This window comes from Alosa pseudoharengus, unplaced genomic scaffold (assembly GCF_046254945.1).
Source record: "Alosa pseudoharengus isolate Yale_2024_CS ecotype anadromous, Long Island Sound unplaced genomic scaffold, YU_APseudo_1.1 YU_APseudo_1.1_scf_16, whole genome shotgun sequence".
Lineage (NCBI taxonomy): Eukaryota > Metazoa > Chordata > Actinopteri > Clupeiformes > Clupeidae > Alosa > Alosa pseudoharengus.
Window position 1 is genome coordinate 15,046,015 of NW_027468630.1, and position 21,399 is coordinate 15,067,413.

Below are 21,399 nucleotides of genomic sequence, written 5' to 3' on the forward strand. Positions count from 1 at the left end.
TTCTGCCATCTTTGTAATGAAAGCCTCGGCATTTTAATCACTGTTTAAGTCGGTTCAGACAACTAATGGGTATTGGCGTCTGTGATTTATTATGCTAACGTAACTTAACTGTATGGAACTTGGTCCCCATCTTCTATTTTGTTTGTTCTGCAGCGTCAACTTTTATCTAACGTTATGATTGCCTCTGTTGGGTTCGCTTGATGAAGATACTTTCTGGGTTGTTAAATGTAATGTGAACACATTCCCGTAGCATTCCAAAATAAACCAGAGATGCTTGTACTATATGTATATTTGGAAATTTTGGGATTGCAATAACCATAATGATATGGTTATTTAACAGCCATCGTTTCGGGGACTCTGATGAGAGTGAAGTAGAGCCAGAAAATGGTGACTTTGCATCTCTGAGGTACCTTCCAACTCGCCTGGTATATCAGTTGAAGCCTCAAGCCCAAGCCAATTGCACTGGCAAAGTGCCTGGAGAAAACTGTTAAGGTAAATACTGATCTCTGAAATAAAATTGAATACAGTGGCCGCATCTATATTAACACAGCAGTAGTCACTCTGTTTCAAATCAACAGATTGCATCTGCATTACCATCTCAGATTTTCTGCATACTTCATACATACTTTCAAAATCTCAGCCAAATATTTTGTCAGTTAAAACATATGCATTCATGCAATATTGCCTGAAAAGTTCATTCATTATTATCAAATTGTATTGAAACACATTGATTACAATGTCAATCCATTCATGGAGTTGATATAGATAGTGCATACCAAAATGTTGAAACATACAAATTCATGTCCAGTATGACCAGAGATTTGTTTTTGTTTGCCATTGTTTGGCCCTGTAGCTCTCAGCCTACCATGGTTAACAGATCACAACCATTTATCTCCCTTAGCACCTCACCATGGGGCAGGACCGCAACACTCTTCACCACCTCAACTCCCTGCACCTGCACCCGCATTTAACATACGGAGAGTTACTCAAGGTAGGGACTGATCTCTGAAATATTAGTGAATAGAAAGGCCCCATGTGTATTATCAATACATTTTTCCCCCTCTCGCACACCGCCCACCTCACTATGGGCCAGGAACGGCAGTCCCTCCTCAACTCCCTCCACCCCCACACCAGCCCTCAACGTGCAGCGAACAGAGGAGCTTTGTAAGTCATGTTTCTTTTAAAATTTAATCTCCTTAATACCTATCTCATATATTGTATTGTGTAAGCATACTTGGCTTTGGATGCTACACAACATAAACATATCTGTCTGTTTGATTACAGGTGCTGTGAGGAAAAACATGGTGACACGGTCAGCCACAGACGCTGAGGTCACCAAGCACGCAATTAGGTGTTTCAACTGGCGGTGGATCGGGCAACAAGGAGACATGTTCCGCCTCCATCCACACAAATGGATTAATAGGAGAAATAAGCATTAAACAATCTTTTTATTGAACTTCTTGTCATTCACCAGTTATTCATTTTCTGATATTTTAGATGTGCATAGCGCAGCATTTCATTGAAGTTGTAGCCTATTAGATAAAATATTTCATGTCTGCACTGACCTAGGCTGATAAAGCACTAAATTAGGTTTTGACCTCAAAATTAATGTAGAGTAGCCTAGGCAACGTAGGCTACTTAACAAAAACAGAATAGCTTATAACCTGTAACTTTCCATAAATGTCCATTTTATATTTCCATTGAGTACTGATCACGTTTGTACAGTAAATTGATGTCTTGACTTAAACCTTTTCGGTTTATTGACAGTATTGTTAAGTTAAAAATACGAGGCGATGCTAATCGTAGGCCTATCTTGCTGTAGTAGCCTAGGCTAGGCCTAGTGATAGTTTTACTTTTATCCTATAGTTTATCCTATTTAATCCTACAGCAAGAACAGAAGGAATTTTGAAAATTAGATAAACGGGTCCGAAACGGACCCGGGCCAGATGAGCCTTTATGAGTCCGTTGCGGGTCGGCGGCGGATGTATGTATCAATTTACGGGTCCCAAACGGACCCGCCGCGGAGGTAAGGTTTTAATCGCGGATGCGGGGCGGATGCAGCGCGGAGCCACGGCGGGTCCGCGATCCGCCTTCGTAGCGGATCCGTTCCTGAGAGCATCTGGCGGATCCGCCGCGGAGTCCTTTTGCTGTGTGGGTAGCAGCTAACGTTAGGCTAGCTGCTAGCTATCATAGTTGCTGTTGCTGTGACGGTGGCATTAACGTTAATGTTTTATGTTACGTTAGAGTTATGGCAGTCTCATTTATATTAGGCCTACCTTAGTTCTCAGTAAGTTACAGTTTATTATATTCATATAATTTATATAAAACATTCACTAGTAGTGCTAGGCCTAGTATGTTACTGTCACAATGTTAGGCTGAAGATGATGTGCTGCTGGTTAACGTTAACGTGGAGGTTTAGCTGACTTATGTAACGTTAACTCCTCGTAATCATGTACGGTTTTGTGAGTTTAATAGGCGAACTTTAGCAATATTGATATAAGTTAACTTTAAGTCACATCTGACTATCATTAACCGTTGTTCGGACGAACAGCGCGAATGGCTGTTGCTGCAAGCAAACATCATCAATGAGCTCACCCAGCTGGCTAACGTTAAATATACCTTGCGAAACTGAGTTATGCTAACACCATCTTCAGCGTGGCATTTTGACAGTAAACTCAAAAAACATACAGTATATATATATAAATGATTATTCTAAAGTTTCACTTGTAAGTAGCCTTCAGTTTCAGTTGAAAAGTGTTATCTAACACTGTTTATCTTTTCTTCTATTTCTGCTAGGTGCTGCTTCACTCTGCTACTGGTGGTGGATCAGGCTGACTGCAACCGTTGGTCTAACGTTAGGATGCAGCACACGAGAATTTCTAAACGGAAAAAAGTTAATAAATGTACTTGCTTTTCAAACTGATAACAAGTTGTCAATGGTTATTTATGCAAGTTTGTGTAGCCTAAACCATACCTAGGCCTAGCCAAATTGATCCTGGCTGTGGATAAAACAGGATATGAAATTACTGTATATAATATTACAGCACTGGTATTACTACTGTACTTAGTTACAGTATGATCCATAAGTACTGTGATTAAAAATACGGTAGACAATCCAATGCTGTATACATTACAGCACTGGTAGTACTACTGTAGTTCGCATTTACAGTATCAGGCATAGGTACTGTGATTTCATATACAGTAGGTGTACTGTAGAGTGAAATACAGCAACTTGCTGGTTATTTGCTGCCAGCAAGTTGCTGTAAATTTTACGTTAAACTTTTTACAGTGTAGCTATCTCTCTCTCTCTCTCTCACACACACACACACACACACACAAAACACACATACACATACAGAGAGAGCTATCTCTCTCTCACACACACAAACACACATATACTTACAGAGAGAGAGAGATGGGGGTGGAGTGATCAGAGCTTTGTGTTTATATAAACAGCCTTTAGCCCTCCCACAAACAGTAATGATCACACACACACACACTTTATGTTTATAACAGCCTTTAGCTCTCCCACAAACAGTAATGACACACACACACACAGTAATGATCACAACTTTGTGTTTACAGGAACAGCCATTAGTGGACGGGCACAAGGCTGGATCTGATTTCCATAACGCACACACACACACACACACACACACATGCTGCTCTCGAAGTGGAGACAAAGCTGGGAAAAGATTCTATTTCGGAACTTTCTCTACACAGCAGATGTGCTTGTACAAAGCTGCCAAGGTGACATTACGCTCTGCACAAAATGTCTGAGCATTAAATAGGAACGATCTGTGTGTGTGTGTGTGTGTGTGTGTGTGTGTGTTTGTGTATGAAGAACAAGGTGAAGAACTGCAACTAAGAACAGTGCAGATGTTCATGGTAATTTGTGTGAGTACATCCACCAGGATGTGTGTGTGAGGAGGGCTGCCTCAGCAAGAAGAGTGTGTGTGCAGGTTCAGGTTGGATCAGGGTGTGATTGTGTGTGTGGGGGGGTATATATATATATATATATATGTGTGTGTGTGTGTTACACATGCAAATAGAGACACACACACACACACATATAGATATAGACACACACACAAACACAGTAAAACACACAATCATTTCAAACTAACAGAAGCACACTCTCCCACAGCACAGCTTTTAAGGGGTTGCACAGTGTGTGTGTGTGTTGGGGGAGGGGGAGGGTAGTGCTGAATAAGGTAGAATGTGTGTCGTGTAACTTGTCTATTTCCTCTGTGTGTGTGTGTGTGTGTGTGTGTCTGGACATTACTGCATAATGACTGTTGGAAACCAGACAACTGTATATGAGAATATAAAATGAAAAGGGCAATAGTGTGTGACCAAACAATGTGTGTGTCTCTGCAAAGCCATGCGTGTGCGCGCGCGCGTGTGTGTGTATCTCTGCAAAGCCATGCGTATGCGCGTGTGTGTGTCTCTGCAAAGCCATGCATGTGCGTGTGTGTGTGTGTGTCTCTCTGCAAAGCCATGTGTGTGCGTGTCTCTCTGCAAAGCCATGCGTGTGCACGTGTGTAAAAAACTGAAGTAATTATATTTGGTAAAAAGGAGGAAAGACTTAGGGTTGCCACTCTCCTTGACACAATAATTGACAGTGATCTAAATTTCAACAGCCACATGAAAGTGAGAATTAAATCAGCTTTTTAGCACCTCAAAAATATTGCCAAACTTAGAGGGCTGATGTCAAAACATGATTTAGAAAAACTCATTCATGCATTTATCTCCAGCAGGGTTGATTATTGCAATGGACTGTTCACAGGCCTTCCTAAAAAGACTATTTAACAGCTTCAGGTGATACAAAATGCAGCAGCTAGGATTCTAACAAAAACTAAAAGAACTGACCACATTACAGTACTCCAATTCTTAAGTCCCTGCACTGGTTTCCAGTAAGTCACAGAATTAACTTTAAAGCACTACTGCTTGTTTATAAATCAGTAAATGGAGCAGGACCTAAATACCTATCAGACATGCTTCAGCAGTACACACCTTCTCGTCCTCTCAGGTCCCAGGTGAAAAACCTGTTAGTAAAACCTACTGTTAGAGCTAGGGATGCACGATGATATCAGCCTGACATCGGTATCTGCAGATAAAAGCTTCATAACTTAATTATTGGCATCGGCCGATATGGACTTTTCTGCTGATGTGCCTGGCCGATAAGGTCATCTGTTCATTACGCGCATGCGAAGCAAATGTTTACATTACTATGAGCGCCAACAACATAGGCTACTTCAACATGGCTGTATGGCAGTATTTCCAAATTCTGGAAACTGATAACAAAATTTCTATTTGCAGGGCTTGTAAAGTACCAGTGATGCAAGGAGGGGTAAAACTATACTCTTTTAACGTTACCAATTTAATTACACATCTTAAGAGCCATCATCCTGAACTCTACAAAACACTAAGCCAGAAAAAACGGCACCAGCTAAAACCGTGACGACGCATTGCTATAGCTTTTCTTTAGCTTATTAGCTTCTACAATGCAATCAGTTTCTAAAGTGTGTAACGTTAGCTAACGTTAGAAAGCTAGCGTGAGTTTCATGAAGTCCAGAACGAAGGCTAGCTGTAAAGTTACTAGCCTACATGTTGTAGGTCTCATTCATTTTACTCTACAGACTGACATTTTAAGTTTACAGGGTTTACAGCTGCATTTCTGTTCATTTGAGAACAATGTGTCATATTGTCAACAACAGTTCTTGGGGAACTGTCTTGTAGGCTACTGTTCAAGTATGACATTTACATGTTTATATGACAATTTTAGGCTACTTAATAAATGTGCCATATTTGAAATAATTTAAATATTTTTCATGAGTGAATGTCTATTTCTAAAATGATACAGGGTTGAATCAAAGTAAAGTTTTTAATGTCCCGTATCGACAGCAAGTAGCCTACACTATCATAATAACACCAAGTAGCCTACACTATCATAATAACACCAAGTAGCCTACACTATCATAATAACAGGTTAGGCTACAGGAGAAACTTTTCAATTAATAAAAATTAGAGATGAATATCTGCGTCGGCAATCAGCCAAAATGAGCTTGTAAATATACAAGCATATCGGATATCGGCTAAAATTCAATATCCTGCATCCCTAGTAGAACTCAACATGGTGAAGCAGCTTTTACCAACTTTCGGATGACATCAAAAAGGCCCCAACTGTAGCCAGTTTTAAATCTAGACTTAAGACCAAACTGTTCTCGGATGCTTTTTGCTAACTGCACTGAGTTACAAATTCTGAATCTGCCTTGAAAATGATATTACCTTGTCTTTTATTATTACTTTTATTACTTTTTAACTACTTTTGCATTTTTTTTTGCTTATAAATTATTCTTTATTTTTAAATGATTTTACCTTGTGTGTTTTATGTTTTCTTTTTATCATGATATTTATTATTATTCTTTACTTTTAAAACTATTCTTTGACTATTCTATGCTTTTATCAGCTATTCCTGTTTGCTTTTGTTTATGTAAAGCACATTGAATGACGTCTGTGTATGAAATGCGCTATATAAATAAAGTTGACTTGTGTGTCTCTCTGCAAAGTCATGCACGTGTGTGTGTCTCTGCAAAGCCATGCTTGTGCGCGTGTGTGTGTCTCTGCAAAGACGTGTGTGTGTGTGTGTGTGTGTCTCTCTGCAAAGCCATGCGTGTGTATGTGTGTGTGTGTCTCTGCAAAGCCATGCGTGTGTGTGTGTGGGTGTCTCTGCAAAGCCATGGACGTGTGTGTGTGTTTGTGTGTCTTCTGCAAAGTCACGCATGTGTGTGTGTGTGTCTCTCTGCAAAGCCATGCGTGTGTGTGTGTCTCTGCAAAGCCATGGACGTGTGTGTGTGTGTGTGTCTCTGCAAAGCCATGGACGTGTGTGTGTGTGTGTGTCTCTCTGCAAAGCCATGTGTGTGCGTGTGTGTGTCTCTCTGCAAAGACATGCGTGTGCGTGTGTTTCTTTCTGCAAAGCCATGCATGTGTGTGTGTGTGTGTGTGTGTTTCTTTCTGCAAAGCCATGCGCGCGTGTGTGTGTGTGTGTTTCTTTCTGCAAATCCATGCGTTTGTGTGTGTGTGTGTGTGTTTCTTTCTGCAAAGCCATGCGTGTGTGTGTGTGTGTGTTTCTTTCTGCAAATCCATGCGTGTGTGTGTGTGTGTTTCTTTCTGCAAAGCCATGCGTGTGTGTGTGTGTTTCTTTTTGCAAAGCCAATGGTGTGTGTGTGTGTGTGTCTTTCTTTCTGCAAAGCCATGTGCGCCAAAGTGATGTCCATCGTTCCACACACAGCTTCTGAACCATCTGGGGACTAGCTCCCCTCCCCCCCTCTCTCCCTCTCTCCCCCTCCTTCTCCCTCTCTCTCCCTCTCTCTCTCTCCTCCTTCTCACCCCCCTGTTCTCTTGTTTAAGTGCTCTGTTTGATGGATCGCTGCCATCTGTCTTAGTCCTGCTGCGAAATGAAAAGCAGCTTTAATTTTGTGTGTCGGAGTGCAGAAGCGTCTCTCCTGAGGTGATGCATGGCCCATCACACACACACTCACATATCTCACACACACACACACATATCACACAAATACACACACATATCTCTCTCTCACACACACACACACACACACAGGTGATACATGGCCCATCACACACACACACACACACAAAGGTGATACATGGCCCATCACACACACACTCACATATCTCACACACACACACACACACACATACACACAGGTAATACATGGCTCATCTTAAGACTCCAGCTGAAACACACACACACACACACACTCATCTTTTATGTGACTAATACAACACATACGTCAGCCCCTTCTCATCTGTACTGGTTATTGCCAGTGAAGTGAATCTGGGGGTCCACACTCAGTCACTAACATAGTGCGCGCACACACACACACACACACACAGACAGACACACACTCTCTCTCTCTCTCTCTCTTACACACACACACATACACAGTGCACCACTTTGCTGAGGACAGCAGCCAGGCTGCAGTAGATTCCCATGAAATGACCCTTCAGAGCCACCGTCCGTCACTGCTGCTGGGAACATATTGCTACCGTCAGAGACCCCGCCAACACGGCCTCTTCATCTCCTCCTCCTCCTCACTGGGACCAGAGAGCCTCCCTCTTCATCTCCTCCTCCTCACTGGGACCTCAGAGCATCCCTCTTCATCTCCTCCTCCTCCTCCTCACTGGGACCTCAGAGCATCCCTCTTCATCTCCTCTTCCTCCTCACTGGGACCTCAGAGCATCCCTCTTCATCTCCTCCTCCTCCTCACTGGGACCTCAGAGCATCCCTCTTCATCTCCTCCTCCTCCTCACTGGGACCTCAGAGCATCCCTCTTCATCTCCTCCTCTTCCTCCTCCTCCTCACTGGGACCTCAGAGCATCCCTCCTCCTCCTCCTCCTCACTGGGACCTCAGAGCATCCCTCTTCATCTCCCTCCTCCTCCTCCTCCTCACTGGGACCTCAGAGCATCCCTCTTCATCTCCTCCTCCTCCTCACTGGGACCACAGAGCATCCCTCTTCATCTCCTCCTCCTCCTCCTCACTGGGACCTCAGAGCATCCCTCTTCATCTCCTCCTCCTCCTCACTGGGACCACAGAGCATCCCTCTTCATCTCCTCCTTTCTCTCTCTCTCTCTCTCTCTCTCTCGCTCATATACACACACACTCCCTCTGACTCCCATATCCTAACAAACCCAAAGAGGTGCTGGAAGCTGCGACTCAAACCTAGTTTTAGTATTCAGCTCAGCCCAAAAACGTTTGAAGCGATAGATAGATAGATAGATAGATAGATAGATATACTTTATTGATCCCTAGGGTTGCACACACACACACAAAGTTTCAAAGTGGAGTTTCTCAAAGACACACATTTAACTGCGTAACAATAAAATAAACACAGTGAGCTTCAGCACTTGCTTTATAGATGCAAATGCTCATAAATAATGTTTACGTGTGTGTGTGTCTGTGTGTCCTCATGCTCTGCTTTATTCTAATTCTCTGACTCCATCTGGAGCTCAGGACACACACACACACACACACAGTGACGGACTGGAAACAAAAAACGGCCCTGGCATTTCCACGCACCAGCGGCCCACAACCGGGGAGGGTGGTGTTGTTTGCGCGACTCGCAAATAGAACTTTGCACAGAAATAACACACACGTTTGATAGCCCCAGTGATGGTGAACTTGAACGTGATGGTGAACGTGAATTAACTGCACCAAAACATGGACATATCAATGCACAACCCCAATGCATAAAAATGAATAAATCAGAGCCTGCCGCTCCATAATAAAAACATGTCTTACCGTCATGCAGTTAACAAGGTAGCCTACAAATGAGTTTGCTTTTCTCTGTTACCCTGTCTATTATGTCATCTAAATCCAAGTTCATTAGGACCTTTTTCTCTGTCGCCATCAGCATTAGAGCCTCTAAATTATCCTTGAGTATCAGTATTAGTGCTAGTGCTAGCTGAAGCTGCACTTGATTTTAAAAACAAATCAGTCAGTTTCACCGTCAGCCAGTAGTGCTCTCTTAGATTTCTCTCTTTTTCTCTGCTCCCCCCCGGTGTTGCTTGATGCCTCGATTCATTTGTTTTGTTGCTAAATTAATCTCAGTCAACAGTATCACCCCACACGGGCCCCTCTGGGCATCTGCCCAAATTCCAGATTACCAGTCCGTCACTGCACACACACCTCTATTCTTACTGTTTGTGTGAAAATCATGTCACTATACCATGGCATGGGCACTGAAAGGACTAGCCATTAGCATTCCATAAGTGATGCAATGCTGTATGCTGTATGTGTGTGTGTGTGTGTGTGACACATATACAGCATTGCGGTTCCTCTCGTACTGAGCAGGATTACCATTGCAACAACACATCATCAGTAGGGTAAAACTAACCTGTCTCACGACGGTCTAAGCCCAGCTCACGTTCCCTATTAGTGGGTGAACAATCCAACGCTTGGTGAATTCGTGTGTGTGTTTGTGTATGTTTATATCAGTGATAGTCATCTGTGGGCCTAGTCATTTCCCAGTGTGTGTGTGTGTGTGTATATAGACATAGCCTTTTTTTGAAAAAAATGACTAAATACCAACCCCTCCTTGCAAAGATCAGTGACCTAGGTCAGTGTTTCCCAAAGTCTGGGTCGCGACCCACGGGTGGGTCGCAGGAGATTTTATTTGGGTCGCCAGCACAATTTATGTTGTGTTATAGGCCTAACTGATACCATTTGTCATTTAATACCAGGAAAGCTAACAGTTTTCTATTAGGATGTAGTTTGTTAACTACCACAGTCACAGTTTTGTCATAAAAGCTCATGCAACTGGCGCATGATCAACTGGGGGACGAACGCATCGCAGAGGGGGTGCCAGCATGGATATCTACCTCTCAAAATGAAACCGTTCTGTGGGGCGCCTGCCATGTACCTCGCAGTTGCAAACTACAAGGGACATGAATCCGCCTATTTGCACGAACATTAACAGATACCAGCTCCTCAACTTTACCGATTAAAATTTAGTGACCGTGCTGTCAACTAAAGCAGACATCCATCCAGACATAAGGCCATTCAATTTGCATGTAGATAGTTTTGATTGTAGATGCAATCTTTAAAGTTAATAGCAACCTCCTCACATTCTTATTTTAAAATGCACAACAGTGCATTATATTAGGCTACAATTTAAATGGACATTTTAAACACTATTCCTCCCGTTTTCTACCTCGCCAAAGTAAAGGCGGCTTCCGGCTATTGCGCAAAAGCCTCTTGTTCTGATATAACGACTATACAATATAATATAATGCAACAATTCAATATAACGACTTGAGTTATTTGCTGTTTACATAGGAATTGACGTCCACAGTGTTATGGACCCATTTGTCTGCAACGCAATGTAGCCTACAACATTTTTTTTTTTAAATACAGGAACTTGCGCAACATGCAAGAATTTCCCCAAACTCTCGGATGTGCATTAAAACGTATCTTTTCAGTAGTCATTTCCAACTTTTCACACTGATGGTGCTCAAAATGCAACACAACCGTGTTCAAAGCAGGATCTATCTATCTAGATCCTATAGCAATGTATGGTTGGGGAAGGCATAGACAAGTTGGAGAACCTGTGGCCTAAAACAATATTTGTGGTTGCAGGGTAGATTTGAAGTGAAATAGGTCGCGATGGTCTGTCATTTTTAAAAAGTGGGTCCCCAGAAAAAAAGTCTGGGAAACACTGACCTAGGTTATGCATGTACTGTAAGTTTGTGGCATTGATATTTGGCAGCCTGGAACATCTCCACAAACTGACTGTTAGTGGACTAAGACTGGCAGTGCTACCAAAAGGAAAGTCTAAACAGCTGGCAAAATTCTGCTCCATACTGTATCAGCTGTGATAGGCAGCCTTGCTGTGTGATGTAGGTGATGTTTTATGTACCCTTGAATGTCAAAGCTGTGTTATCTCTGAGAATATTTGAATCCTTTCTGTAAGCCAAGGCACCAACTCCCAATCTCCTTCAAAATCCCAGGTCCTGGGAGATGAGGGTGGACGCAGGCAAAAGGCTGTTCCCAGAGGTGGTGCACACAACCCTGCGTCCAGACTAGCCTGGGTTTTCCCATGCTGCCTTGCGCGCGCAATTTAATTCATGCTGCTAGGCAGCCTGGATACCATGGAGCAAATTTTCGCCTCAGTTAGGGGACCAATCACAGAACGGAGGGAGGGCAGTAAGACGATGACGACACACCGTAGCCGTTATGAGCCACATCCAGACGCATTTGATAGACATTCGTAGCGCCCAATAAACGGTTCTGGGCATTCGTAAACCATGTTTCAAATACGAGAAAATGAATGCCTAGTTCCCAGACCCCGTCTCATTTGAGATGAGGGTATGACGTTAGCCAGGCTGCGTCCAGACACTGTCCTGTGGTCAACTGAGGGAAGGAAAATAATCCTGATTGAGCTGACGGTGCCTTGGGAGGAGGAATGTGACATTGCCCATGAGAGGAAGGCCTTAAAGTACCAGTCCCTTCTTCAGGACTGCAAGGACAAGGGATGGCAGGCATGGCTGTTTCCGGTGGAGGTCGGCTGCAGAGGTTTCCCCTGCCAAATCAACCTGGCGGCTACTATCAGCTCTGGGCCTGGATGACAGGAGCAAAAAACAAGCTGCTCGTCGGATGGGGGAGGAGGCAGAACGTGCCTCCTGTTGGATATGGAGTAAGCGGGAGGAGGCAGAACGTGTCACCTGTTGGATATGGAGTAAGCGGGAGGAGGCAGAACGTGCCACCTATTGGATATGGAGTAAGCGGGAGGAGGCAGAACGTGCCACCTGTTGGATATGGAGTAAGCGGGAGGATATGGAGTAAGCGGGAGGATATGGAGTAAGCGGGAGGAGGAAAGCCGGCCCACCAACTGGAGGGTGTTGTGGTTGAGGGCACTCAGTGAAGGTTGTGTACCACCTGATGACATCTGCTCCTGGCTGAAAGCTACAGTATGTCACAAGTAAGAAATATGATTGGCGATTTCAAATAAAGGAATCAAATGTGTGTGTGTGTGTATTTGTGTGTGTGTGTGTGTGTATTTGTGTGTGTGGTGTGTACTTGATTTGATTGAACTTGATGGACAAGCACAGGGTTTTGGCGTGTCATCTGACTGGCCAGACTTAAATGACCTATGCCAGAGAACAGGCACTGAATTTCCTTGAATTTCTCCTTGGGGATCAATAAAGTATCTATCTATCTATCTATCTAATTGAAGTGGACTTCCCATCTCCAACCTGTAGAGGTCTCTGATGCAGTTGTGGAGGATCCATCTGTTGTTGTGGAAGCCAGGCTGCACCATAACAGCATTGTTCACCTTCTCCAGCCTAGAACATCCAGGCAGACTCGCCTGTCTATTCAGAGAGCCCAAAATATGGAGTACTGGTCCAGTCTAAAACTACAGGGAAAGTTGGCCAAACTGCCCTTTGCAGACCAGTCTGCATCACACACCATATATAGCAATGCCAAAATCAGTGAGGAGATCCTTATTTTCTGTATAAAAGCACGTCTACAGGTTCTTCCCACCAAATACAACCTTTCACTGTGGTTTCCTTCTATCCATTCACCCCTCTGCATGCTGCATGACCCACCCTCAACACCTGGAGTCAGTAGCCCACATTATGAACAGTGGCAAATCACTTAAAGGACTGTATATTGCCAGACACAACAGACTTGTGGATCTCATTGCTGCTCAGATTCCCTGTGTGGCCGATTAAAAGCTCTATAAACACACTACTGTACAGTCTGATTGGTTTAACTCACCCTCAAACAATTTTGTAGGAATACCAATTACACCAGATATTGTTGTCATATCTCAGCACTCCAGAACAATTAAGCTATTTGAAGTAGCATGTGCATTTGATCTGTTTATGGAGGACTCTTACCTTTCTACAGTAAGACTGTAAAATATAAATCATGTAAAATATCTATCAATCATCAATATCGATATCTACCATTGAAAACCTTGGCTACAGATGCCAGCTTATTGTGCTGGTGTTTGGTAGTCTAGGGCATGTACACAGGCTGGTGACCCGGGGACTTTGTATTGGGGGGCTATTGAAAACAAGAGTCAAACAGTTGGTAAAGTACTACTCAATTTCAGCCATTATAGGATGTTTATTTGGAAAAGGAGATGTTTTCTGTGCCCCTGAGATTGTATTGTCATACATAACAATGTGCTGATATGGTTTAATCTGTTTGATCATTCAAAACATTTGATTCCTAATGAAAATTTACTTGTAATGTGGAATTGAATAAAGTATTTAAACTGTGTGTGTGTGGTGTGTATTTGTGTGTGTGTGTGTGTGTGGTGGTATTTGTGTGTGTGTGTGTGTGTGTGTGGTGTGTATGTGTGTGTGTGTATGTAGGGGTGGATACAAGGGAGCGGTGCTAAGTTGTTACCGGTACGATGATATCATTAAGCTACGGGAAAAACGGTGCTGCTATTGGTATTTATGTAACTTTATTTCATTCAAACATTGCTGTCACTTTCCAAAGCAGTTATAGCACACACACACACACACACAAACATGGCTAAGGTTGAGGGGTTCTTGTAAACATTCTTATCTCTGTTAAATACCCGCTGGTTAGATGATCACTGGTAAGTGATCTTGTGATTTTCTGTGGGTGTGTGTTAAGGGTTTAACTTAACAGCTTTGGAGTAATTGGAATGGTTATACTGTATGACCTTAGTCGGGTTGAATGGTGGCCCTCTCGCTTCCCCCTAGCCCCCTTCCCCCTATGAGCGGAAAAAACACCCTTGCAACTTTGGGCCGGCAGGCCGACGGCCTCAGTGTCAGGAAGTAACGATTTGCTTTACTGCATTTAAATACACATACACGCCAGGCACCAGCTACAAGGTAGCGATGGAGTTTCTCAGACATTCCTCATGACAGAGCCAGCGAAAAGAAGCAAAAACCGAGAAAACAGTGAAGAAATTGGCAATACTGCATAGTTTCTCTTTAAAGATGGGCCGCTAAATTGCCAATACTGCATAGTTTCTCTTTAAAGATGTGCCGCTTAATTACCAATACTGCATAGTTTCTCTTTAAAGATGGGCCGCTGTTTGTTTTCTCAGCTTGAGGTGCTACTCAAAAAAAAATGTTCAAGGTTGGTAGGTCTGCGCGTGTCCACTGTTACGTGTGCGTGCATGCGTGTGTGTGTGTGTGTCCTCTGGTACACACAGTCCAGGTGGTCAGGAACAGCTGGTGGTAGCAGCTCGTGTCACGGCTGACCTGACAAAACTGCCCCTCACACTGATTCCCCACTGCCCTGCCCAGGGCCTGCCCTGCTGTGAGTGTGTGTGTGTTTGTGTGTGTGTGTGTGTGTGTAAGAGAGAGAGTGTATGATCTTTACCGCATGATCTTTACAGAGCCTTCCAGTGTGCATATGTGTGCCTTTATGTGTGTGTGAGAGAGCGAGAGTTGGTGTGTGTGTGGCCTCCCTCCCTAAATGGAGAGCTGTCTCACTAGACATGACTTTGGATTGAATGCATCCTTTAAAAATGAGTGTAGCACTCTAGAATCTTTGGTTAACACTACGGTATGATTAAGGTGGTTATGGTTAAACTAAAGTAGGCTAAACTAGCTTACGGAAGCTAGCAGGCTAACGGTAAAAAGCTGTTTGACAGGCGGCACATATATCATATCAGACACTTGTAAGTAAGGGATAATGTATAGATCGCTGTGACAGAGTGACCCACATTGTCACTATGTTTAGAGTTAATTGTAGGTGGTATGTACCATTGGCAGAGTGCACAGATTCTGTTACTGTTATTTTTCTGCCAGTGATAGTGTTATGATTTCAACTGCAGGTTCTTTGATTTAGTTTGTGTAGTTGTGCTGGAGGCGCAAGAAGGGGCGTGTGCCCCTGGGTACCCAAATTGGCTGATTAGCCTAATAAGGAGTAGGCCTGTTTTTCAATTAGAGAGGTCACCTGATCACTTTAAATCCCTGTGGAGGGAGAAGGTGAGTCCTCTAGAATTGCACATGTTGTGCGTACTGCTCTGAGTGTTCAGGAAGATAGTGCGATTATTTATAGTCAAATGTGTGACTCCGCGTTTCTTTGTATTTTGTCTAGTCTATGAGTCATTGTTTTTTTTGTAATTAATATAGGTTACTTTTCACGGGTGTCCGCTGATTCAATAAACCTTTTTACACCAAAACCTGTCTGCTTCTCCTGGACCACGAAACTACATTATCACAATCGCCGGTCATTTTGGGAAAATAAGTCCCGACAGGGCGAACCGGACCCTGTTGTGCCAGCAGGGGGTCTTGCTTTGCCGCTTATTATACGGCTACTTGCCAAAACGAAGAAATAAACTCCATGATATGTCTCTCTCTTTACATTTATTTGTTACAGTTTTGTTGTGGCGTTTGCTGAGAAACAAATAGTTCCCAACAAATGCTGAACTTGAATGAAACGTTCTTTACACCATGGGTTCCCAAAGTGGAAAGCGCAAAGCGTGGATCCATCTCATTAGATGAGATTAACGCTGAAACATAGTTGCCAAAATGTAAATTTGCGCAGCAACATTGTACATATGTTTACAACAATTTGTGAATATTACCCTGACTGAGATATTCTTCTGTTAAAATGGAAATTAAAGTAATGTTTCAGTTAAGTTTGCACGACAGCAATAATGTGCACTCATGTTACATGGATATTATTTTTTGACTAAGGTATTCTGCTTTTATCATATAGTAAATTTCTATATGTAAAATCATAACAGGCTGCTCTGTTCTTTTGTGTTGTCGTTAAGCCCGTGTTTGGATAAGCCTAGTGCGTATGGCCGGTGCGCACATTTTATTTTATTTTTTGAGTCACATCCAGGGATAGTGGGGGTCGCCAGTCTCTGGCACGGTTATTTTTGGGGTCGCGGGTTGAAAAGTTTGGGAACCCCTGCTTTAGAACACAGCTGATCAACCGTCTGCCTTCACTTTTGAATGAAAATCCGTTGCCATTGACAGCAGTCATTATTCAGAGGTCCTTAGACGAAATTATTCCACTGCTTGATTGAATTTCCCATTGTCCTAATTAGGAACGACCATTAACCGTATGTGATTTGCGTACCTATGAAGAAGATCCATTTTGTGGGCCGTATCACACTTGTATATTAATTCGCCGAACTCGTTGTGAAGTTTAAATGAACTGTCACGTTGCATCTGAGCTGTAAAATGCAGATGTTCAGAACATGGCAACATTGTAGCATATGACGGAGGTGGCTTTTAGCTAGATGGATGACAGCAGGCTATAAGTAAAATAGCGATGTTTCCAAGCCAGGCACGGCGCCAGGATTCCAGTTTTGGATGGGCCAGACCAATTGTGGGTGGGCCTTAAAAAAAAACTTTATCAAATCACTGTTTAACCTAATAAAAATGACTGACTAATATACTGTTATATTATTTGTGCTTACATAATAGAGATTTGAATAGCTTGATGCTCTTTAAATAGTTTGTTGCATTGTAAAAAGGACGGACGTACTTATGGAGTAAAACTTGTGCCACCTTAAACCGAATTTGAATATGTTGTATTTGCATTTGAACTGCTGAATTTGAACAATTGTATTGGAAAAACGAATTTAAATAGTATATGTTGAAACTGAATTCATTAGATTGTAACTGAATCTCAGGCAACTTGAAATTGAATATAATATTTTGAAATTGAACTCATTTGCTCTGATACATAAATTATCCTGACTGAAAATTTCGCTCTTGGAACTTTCACATTCAGTTCTCAAAATTCAGTTTCAAAACGTGAAATTCAATTTCAGTCTACCGAGACAAAAACAGCTGGTAGCTCAGGAAAAGCAATCGAGTGCAGAGCTATTGTGATCGCGTGACTAGTGCCGAGCGTGAAGCAGAGCATAGTGTGGCCACTTGGTTTGCACGGTTATTAGATCTGCATGCACGATTCATAAAACACATTCCGATTGTAGGCCTACTGTCTCACCTACCGTTTATGTAATTTTAAACAAATAAAACATTTGTTGCAGTATTATTTCAAACTTCTAGCTTGTCAATCCTTGAAATACAGAAAGGCTACCCAGCCATCAAACATCGATGTAGCCTAGGCCTACTTACCTACCGTTTTTGTAATTTTAAACAAATAAAAATGTTTTTGCAGTATTACATCTAAAACTTCTAGCCTGTCAATCCTTGAAGTACAGAACTACCCAGCTAGCCATCAAACATCGATGTATGGTCTTACCTACCGTTTTTGTAATTTTAAATAGGCTAAAACATTTTTTACAGTATTACATTTCAAACTTCCAGCCTGTCAGTCCATACAGAACTACTCAGCTAGCCATCAAACATCAATGTACTGTCTACCAATTGCAAACTTCTAGCCTGTCATTCTTTAAAATGTCATGGGCATAACTTTCTCTCGTTTTCGTTTTTCCTACTCAACTACTGCTCTATTTCTTATCCTGGACTGCCACCTACTGGATAGAAAAGGCAACAACCTAGTAATTATGTGAATAAAAATCTACATGTTTGAATGACCAAAAAAGGACAAATCATTACCGTTTTCTTACGTTTAAAGCCACTCTTGTAAAACTATGATGTGTAGGCTACCTTTATTTGCTTCCAATTACATATGGTTATGGTTACGCTTTTGTCCAAAGCAACATAAATACAAAACAATATAATACTTAAAATTGAACAGGGAACAAATGAAGATGTTGGTCAGACTATAATAAAGAGAATAGCAATAATAAACAACCATGTCAATTCAATCAATAGCCTAATGACATAAACAATGAGAAAAAAGGGAAAATAGTAATAATAAACAATAATGTACATTCAGTCAATAATATAATAAAAATAACAATAGCATGGTAAGACTACATTATGGAGAATATCAATAATAAACAACAATGTCAAATTAATCAACAGCCTAATGAAAATGAAACAATACTATACAAACCATAAGTGTCAATTCAAGTGCATGTTGAACAGATACGTCTTTAGACCCCTGTTAAAAGACCCAAAACTATCACAGGAACAGAGAGCACTGGGCAACTCATTCCACCAACATGGAACCACTGAGGAAAAGTCTTGAATTTGACCTATGTCTGGTCGACACAACAGACACTCTTCAGAAGACCGCAGTGGGCAGTTGGGGATGTACGTCTTGATCGATCATTGAATTAAAATAACAAGGAGCAGATCCGGTCAGTGTCCTATAGGCCAAAGTGAGAGATTTAAATTTAATTCTGCCTAATAGGGAGCCAATGGAGAGTAACTAGGAGAGAAGTTACATATGTCTTTGGCTGATTAAAGACCAGGCGTGCGGCAGCATTCTGAATCAGCTGTAACAATCTTACTACACAAGCAGGTAAACCAGCTAATAGTAAATTACAATAGTCCAGCTTGGAGATGACCATGGCCTGAACAAGAAGTTGTGTGGAATCCTGTGTCAGATAAGGTCTGTTCTTCCTTATGTTGCAAAGGATAAACCTACATGATTTTGCAATTGCATCATATCTAATATCAGCTGATTACACACATAAACTAAAATTTAGATTGCCCATACATTTGGAAATCCATTTGGAAATCCATCACCACCAATGGCAAACAATTGGTGATGGTGAATTGGCAAACATCAATTCCAGAGAAAACAACAGTGGACATGTTTATTAAAGTGTTTTACAATATGTGTTGCATCTTGCAAAGATATTTATTAAGAGAAATCAAGCTTCGGTGTCCATGTCTGATCGGTGCCAGTCCATTGTCCTCAGTCTATCTCACTGTCCACTGTTCATTGAGGCCTCTCAACCTATGAAAATAAAACCAACAAACAATCAGTGTTTAGCTTAAAGGTCTACTGTGAGTCTTTCTCGTTAATTGTTTATTCATCTCTGCGCAAAGAGGTCTCATAAGCATCAGGCAATCAGGATACACAAGTCTGTGCACCTAAGAGACAATCAGTTGTTTCTCACACACACATTCATACCTTGGATCGTATACATCATAATAAATATCATTACACCTTCTCTGCACACACACGACTTGGTCAATTCAATGAGTTAATTAAGAACCAAGGACATTTCTATCGTCATACAACACATTATTTGCAATCTACACACACATTACTGAAACAGAAGTATCAAGACAACACACAGTTAAAGTATAATAATTAGGTTATTGTAATATACTGTGTCTATTTCTCAATAACTTTTACAAAATCTGCATGGAGTCGATGAAGAAGCATAAATCAGCCTGTAGAAATACTGTTAAACTAGGGTCTCTTGAGTCTTGATCATATTATCGATATAGAACATATTCAGTTTGAAACTCTTAGAACCTAGCTAGCTACCATTTGCTAACAAAGTTATCGCAATCCAGTTGTCTGGCAACATCACGGCACGAAAAAATTGCCCCACGTAGCATTAGCTAACAGACAACACAACGATGAAAAAAGCTTAACTAGGGGGACATATCCAGTTTTCCATGAATTATACTGTTTAACCTGAGATTGTAACGTGTTCTTACAGGCCTAAAAGGCACAATGATATGACAATGACCAATCATATTGTTCTATCAAAGAGTAACGTTATAGTAGTCTAACTGGTTATACGTACTATCCTCGATCACTGTCCTTGGTTCTGACCAAATAAGAGCGCTTTGGAATCTCCATTACGCACCATACCTGCTGGCTGTGCTTTAGCGCATCTCTCGAATAGACCTAAGGCCTATAGGCTGTAAAAGTGGGAATCTAATATTTCCCCCAAACATAGTTTAGTTCTGCTTGTATAACATGAAGTCGAATATTTCATTTGTTTTAGGTTTTCAACAATACAGATCAATCACACTGCCCGACAGTTTCAATCAATATGCAGGGCAGTTGAAAACATTCGGGGCTTAGCCCATAGAGTCTAAACGGTTTTCATAATTCCCATTTTGCCTGACTTGCTGCTCACTTTTCATAAATGAATCCACTGACTCAAGCCTCATTTGCACCACATTTATTAAATATTATGGACAATAAAAATTTGACAATTAGAGGATGTAATGACATTTAGCTATCTTGACATTTTCTGTTTGCTCGAAACGAACTATATAGCCACCTAGCAGAGTGGCTTTTAAATAGCAATATGCATTATATGGTTTGTTATGCTTAGCTTAGGGAGAAGGGAACATTGAAGACTCACTAATTCGATTTTACAACTAGGCAAAGGCAAAGCAGGCCACCACTGTTTGGCCAGCTCGAGACTGTAGGCTAGAGGCTGATAACAAACCTGAACTTGTAGGCTAGTCTAAATGACGAGAACAGGATAACTCCACCACCACCTTGTTATTGATGACTTCATGATTTCCTTGTAACGTAGGCCTATACCAAATATTAAATGCAAACAATGACATGCCCAACCTCGCGCGTGCACGTAGCCTACGTTCCAAATTATGTGTTATGGAAGGTAACGTTCATGTTAATCTGCTGCATGAAGAAGAGTGAGTTCACCCGTGTCCGCTTGTATGTTAAATACGTCCATCTCATCTCAAAGTTTCAATGCGCGATCGAAATAATGGTTTCATATTTGTTAGTCAACTGTACAAAATACATTCGGGGCTGAAGCCCTGGCAAAATCAGCTGGCTACTAGGCCTACCCCTCGGGCACAGAACTTGTTCATTGACAACGTCATCTGTCATGTAAAACATGCTCCAAGAGAGCTCATAAAGATCAATCACACCCATTAGGCCCTTTAATGCAAATCGGATCAACGATCACAATATCAACAAGCTGCATTGCAAAAAAAAAAAACATTTCAGAAGCCATTATTAAGCCATAGAGATGTGCTAGGTGTTATGGATCAGCTATCCTTCATCTCCAGGTTGCAGCGATACAACGAGACCGTTT

The 21,399-nt window shown here is 41.9% G+C and overlaps 1 long non-coding RNA gene across 1 annotated transcript; it reads left to right on the forward strand.

Moving 5' to 3' along the window:
• Positions 1–473: 473 nt before the first annotated feature.
• On the forward strand, positions 474–1,323 carry LOC143126209 (uncharacterized). Its single transcript, XR_012987408.1, has 4 exons — positions 474–492; positions 902–991; positions 1,094–1,164; positions 1,285–1,323. It is a non-coding gene; the product is annotated as an uncharacterized LOC143126209 (long non-coding RNA).
• The last annotated feature ends 20,076 nt before the right edge of the window (positions 1,324–21,399 follow it).